Here is a 6,326-nt window from a genome sequence, read left to right on the forward strand (position 1 = left end):
TAACTTTTTATCCACAAAGAAGTTTTGAGTGAGGTTTGTTGCATTGAAAAGTAGACATCCTGTTGAATACAAAATTTACCTAATATGGACTTAAATTGAGTGAGTTATGATCATTTTAAATTGGACCATTAGAGTTGTGCATACGCATGAAACTTCATGCATACACATCCACAAACCTACGTACGCATGCACAAATCTGCATATGCGGGGCCCATTCCAGAACCTCAAAACTTCAGTTTTTAGGGCCCAAAGTCTCCCTCTTTGATGGGGTCTGGCCCCTAGACCCTTTGGAATGTCCAAAACTCTAAAAATAAGCCTGAAAACCATAGTTTAAACATATAAATACATCCTTATGCCTCCAAACTCAAACCCTAGCAAGAGAGAGTTGATGTTTCACCTAAACTTCTCCAAAACTCTTTTCTAACTCTAATTTTTCTGCACATCAAGTAAAGCACGTTTTTGGCTTTTCAAAACCTCTCTCTATTACTTATTAGGTCAGAAACTACTTTCTAATCCAAATCAAAAAAACCTTTTCAAACAATCTTTTCAAGGGCATCATTTATTTTGACTTGTGATTACCTATGAACTATTGAATGTTTTGATTCCCTTGATTATCATTGAATCTTATTGTATAGGCACTGAGGGGCCGGTGAAATATCGAACAAGTTGTGTTCCATAAGTAAGGTAAGTATCTCTTCATGGCTCTTCCTTAATTTTGGTTTTGTATAACTTGTGTTCTTGTTGTTCATATTTGATTTATATATTATATGTTCTTAGAGATATGTTTTGTTTTGTTTAATTTTGTTTTGTTGTGTCTCATTATGTTTCGATTGAAAAGTTGAATGATTTGATATATTGATGAATATGTTTTGATGTGTTAAGTGTTGCTTTCGTTTGTTGTTAGATCCAATGCATGTTAGGAATAGTTTTTGTTTTGTGTATCTTTGATATATTAGTTCTTAGTTTAGGTTGTGTCGTTTTTATGTTTTAAAGCATGATAAGTTGTTAGATTTATTGTTTTGAAGTCTTACTCTATTTTCTGTGTTGCTGTGTTCGTGGCTAGGGTTTCCTGACTAAAACCCACGTGTGCATAATCTTGGTTGCGTAAGCAGGCTGGATTATGCATGCACATGCTTGTTCATGCGCGTGAATACCTCTGCCAAAAAACCTTAGTTTGAGTTTTCTGCTTTGTTTTCTTCATTTGTTTCACATATTATGCCTTTGTTTTGATCCCTTTTTATCGGCATGACTCCTTGTTCTATGTTTGTTGTTTGTTTATCTTTCACATGATTAAATTATGGTTTATCTTGTGTTTCTTTGTTCTGATGCCATGAATACACATTCATATGTTCATGCATTTATGCCATAGGTGCTGAGATCCAGCAAGGTAAGTGAGGTAAGTCATGCATTCACATAAATATGTATCTTTGAATATGATTTTGCCTTGATGATTGAGATAAACATGTTTGTTTGGTTGAGTTCTTCTTGAAGTATAGATGCAATCACATGTTTGCTTGGATCTTTCTATGTATATGTTACAGCCTTGAATATGATATGTATGATAGTAACATGCTAAGGTTTATGTTATGCCATGATAGATGTATGATTAGGTCTTTTTGGGATGATTGATGCCATGTTGTGTGTTTAGATGTAAGCTAGTGTGAGTGTGAGTTAGAATAACTGTAAGGTTGAATTTATTCAACCATCTAATTGTCTTTATTCCGTGCCAAATTTGCTTGTAATTCAGCATTTAGTAACCCTGTATTTAGGTGGGTTTGTTGTAAGGGTAGTGAGTGAGATAGAGTGAAGATTGCTCAAGAGTGTGTAAGAAAACAGAGACTCGCGGCTGCAAGCCGCCAGAAGCAGCACACGTGCCAAGCATGCTGGAAGATGAACAGTCATGCTAGCTGGAGCACTACAGGACAAAACAGGACAACTGGCCATACGGTTAACTCGCGACTGGATCTCGCGACTTAGTCAAGCCGCGAGGTCAAGCCGCGAGCCACCCCTGTTTTGTAAAACTGACGTTTCACATTCCTCTCCCACTCCAGTATAAATACCCCTTTTACCCACGATTGAAAGAGAGCTTCCAGAGAGAATTTTGAGAGAGAAACCCTAAAGAAAAACCAGATTGTTTCACCCACAATCTCTACCTTAGAGTCTCTTCAAATTCCTCAACTCTCTTCCTCTCCATTGTCAAATCCTTGAGAGGCATTATACCAAACCTGGTTCTCACCATCATCATCACTGTGAGACAGTTGTTTGGATTTCTGGGAAGCAGTTAGGAAGGAACCAATCTTCATTGGTTGATGCTACGGTCTAGTAGCGGAATCCGGGAAGCTAGAAAAGAAAAAGGTTCGGCGCAACCTCGTTGGAGCAAGAAGCTTGGAGGGCTTAGGTGCACTGGATAGATTAGGCTTGGAGGGTCTATTGCTGTCCTTGTATCCCAACTGTATTTTCTAGTGGATTGTTCACCGCTTGGAGGGCGGCGGAGAGGTTTTTCGCCGAGGACTTCGGTTTCCTCTTCGATAACACATCGCGTGTTGTCTTTGTGTTTGCATCTTCCTTCCTCTCTATCTTTGCCTTTTTATTATCTGCTGTGGTTTTATTTTGTTATGGCCTAGATAGTATTTAACCAATTTCGTATTATAGCATGTGTTAAGTTTCCGCACACTAGTTGTTTGACATATTGCTTGTATTGGTTAAGTTGTAATTTGGGGGTCTAAACATTCAAAGGTGTTTTGTACACGTTTTTGAACTTTCAATTGGTATCAGAGCGGGTACACTGCTATTGGTTTCATTACCATTGTGTGATCCTTGACCCCTTTTGAGATGGATAGGTCTCAATCCCTAAATGCACCTCCATATTTTGATGGTAGTAATTATGCTTTTTGGAAGGTTCGCATGAGAGCTTTTCTGTGTTCTATTGATGAATCCGTTTGGGATGCTGTTGAGATTGGTTGGACCAAACCTGAGGCAGCCAAATCCACATGGGATAAGGCAGCACTTGTTGCATCTAATGCTAACAGTAAAGCACTCAATGCTATTTTCTGTGGTGTGTCTCCAGATGAATTTCACAGGATTTCTCACATTACCATTGCCAAAGAAGCATGGGAGATTTTGGAAACCACTTATGAAGGCACGAAGAAAGTGAAAGACACCAAGTTACAAATGCTGACCACTCGGTTTGAGGAGCTCAAAATGAGCGAGGATGAGTCTTTTGACTCTTTCTATGGGAAGCTAAATGAGGTGGTTGTTAGTAAGTTCAACTTGGGGGAGAAAACGGAGGACTCAAAGATTGTAAGGAAGATCCTTCGATCATTGCCGGAAAGTTTTCGTGTTAAAGTGACAGCAATTGAAGAGAGCAAGGATCTTGATGACATCAAAGTACAGGAGCTGGTTGGTTCTCTGCAGACTTATGAGATGTTGCTGCCCAATCAACGGAAGAGTAAATCCCTTGCTCTAAAGACCATTAATGAGAAGGTGGAAGATCAAGACTCATTGGGAGAAGATGTGGTTGACAAAGATGTAGCTTACCTTGTCAAAAATTTCAGAAAGTTCTTGAAATTCAAAAATAACGGCAAATTTGATGATAAAAGAAAATTCCAAAGTTCTGGAAGGGAGAAGAGGGATTTCAAAAAGAAAGATGGAAAAGAATCCCAACCCACACAAGGTGTCACTTGTTTCGAATGTAACGGGCATGGACATTTTAAGAAGGAATGTTCGAATTATTTGAAATCGAAAGGTAAAGTGTATGCCACGACCTTGAGTGACTCGGATTCGTCTGACTCAGAATCTGAAGAGAGCTGTGATGGAGAGGGGAACTATTCAGTTTTTATGACTATTGCTCATGTTGAGTCTTCGGATGAGTTAAATCTGCTTGTACGAGACCTTGGAGAACATAGTGATGATGAATCACTGGGAATTGTTGAAGAATCAGATGCTGAAGAAGATGAAAGCACAGCAAATCTTCAAGAGAATTATAACTCACTCTTGGAGAAGTCGGGTGAGTACACAAGGGTGGCCAAGGCTATTGTGAGAAAAATGAAGAAGGCTGAGGAGGACTACAAAAGTCTCCTAATTCGATATAGGGAGGCCAAATGTGAGATAGAAACACTGAATGGTGAGTTGTCCGAAGCTTACACAAAAGTGAGATTTCTTGAGAATGAGGTTGTGCAAGCGAATGTTAAAATAGAGAGGGTCACCACCAAGAAGCTAGATGATGTTATATCATCTCAAAAGAGCTTTTCAGACAAATCCGGATTGGTATATACCGGAGGAAGTAGTTCATCTGGAAATGTCACTAAAGAAGTGAAGTTTGTAAAGGCCAAAGATCCAGTTGTAGCTGACCTTACTGGTGAGAAGCTCGAGGTGGAGGAGAAGAAGAATGTGGTGAACCAACGGATGCTGAATCCCCGAAATAAGTCTGTGGGCAGGTCTGAATCTCGTGCCAAGTCACGTCCACGACCACAAAGAGGTCCTAGAGGAACTTATGTGTGCCATTATTGCGGACTTCAAGGGCATACTCGACCAAACTGCCAAAAGCTGAGAGCAAAGAACAGTGCAACTCCTCAAAGGTCAGGAGGACCCAGAAATGATAGGAGAATTTGGGCAGGTGATCAATCTAGAGATCAAAATGGAGATCCAGGAATGATGAACGTGATGAAGATGATTGGTGCATTCACCAACTGCTTGGAAAGCTTCTCACGAAGGTTTGAAAGCCTTAACTCCCGTACCCAATCCTATAAGGAAATCACCCCAAACGCAAGTGACGTGTGGGTGAAAAAGGGTACTCATGCATAAGCATTACAACATGTCCATGCATTAATACTTCCTATGCTTTGCGACAATGCTTGTTTGGTTTGCTTGTTGTTTTTTATGTTGGTTGTTTGCTTGTCTACTTGTGAATATTTTTAATTTTGTTTTATCAATCTTTTTGTTTCTTGTGTCAAAAATCCAAAAATCACTTAAAAAATTAGAAAATCAAAAAGCTTGATTAACTTTGTTGAATCTTGTCTCAAAACTTGTTTTGCCTTGTACCTTTGTGCTAATGGCTTTGTGCATTTTCGAGCATTACTTGTTTTCTTGCACTCATATCACTGTGGGAAATATCTTGAAATCTATGTGATTGTTGTAAATAGATCTTCAAACTTGTCATGAATGATTAGTGAATGGTTATGTTGATCTTGAGACATGCATAGACTTGTGTCTATATATCTTCCCACTTTTTATTTTTGTTTTGCTAAAAAGAGCTCACCAAATGTAAATCTCCAAATGAAAAGAGATATTGAGCTGCAAAAGCCTGTCGCACATTTTAGTATTCGACTAGGAAAAAGGGTAAGCGACCTTATATTAAAGTGAATGTTTATTCAAAAAGCCAAAGGTTTGTTCATTAAGATGAAATGTCAAATATCACTCTCACAATGAGAGGTGATTGCCTCAAAAAGATCAAAAAAAAAAAAAAAAGATCAAATGTTATGAATAAAAGTGGAGTAAAATGTAAAGCTCCAAGTCATGTTATCAAGTTTTGTGGGAGGTCATATATACATATTTCTATAATTGAGATAGGTCGCATGATCTAGTGCTAATTGTGTATGCCTTGGTTGAATCGATCATTGAAGCTTCACATTAGACGAAGGGCTATCTCATTGTTGATATCCACACACAACACACAAGTTTATGTTCATTAAATGCCATATTCATTTGTGTGATTGTACTTGATGAAATGTGTTTTCACATGTTCAATCTTTGTTAATTCAAGCACAAAAAGATTTTTGAGTGTTTTAGGTGCTTTTGGCAAGTATTTTATTTGAAAAATCTGAAAATTTCAAAAATCCTGTTTTGGCGGCTCAGTCGCGGGTATGTCAAGTCGCGAGCCTCAGTCGCATCTTCGCTGGTCATTTTTGGCGACTTGTTCGCGAGTGGAAGGTCCAGTCGTAAGGTTCACTCAGAGATTTTCGCGGCTCAGCTCGCGACTCACTCACAGGTAGACCTTCCAGTCGCGAAAAACACTTAGAAAATTTTTCAAATTTTTGTTCTTGAGTCCTTTGGCGGCTTGAGCTGGCGACTATGTGGCGACTTAATCAAGTCGCGAAAAACGCGTGTTTTGCATATTGAGGTTTATTTTCAAAGTTGTTTTAAAAAAAAAAAAAATTTTCATTTTTCCCTCCTTCATCATTCTCTTTGTTCTTACCTTCATCTCTTACCCTCGTTTCTCCTTGACCCTTTGTCTATTCCTGACAAAAAGGGGGAGAGTATACTCTAAAGAGTATGTCGGAGTGTTTTGTCATTTCTATATGACTCTTGTGCACATCCTTAGGGGGAGA

The sequence above is a fragment of the Quercus robur genome, chromosome 4 (assembly GCF_932294415.1).
Source record: "Quercus robur chromosome 4, dhQueRobu3.1, whole genome shotgun sequence".
Taxonomy (NCBI): Eukaryota; Viridiplantae; Streptophyta; class Magnoliopsida; order Fagales; family Fagaceae; genus Quercus; species Quercus robur.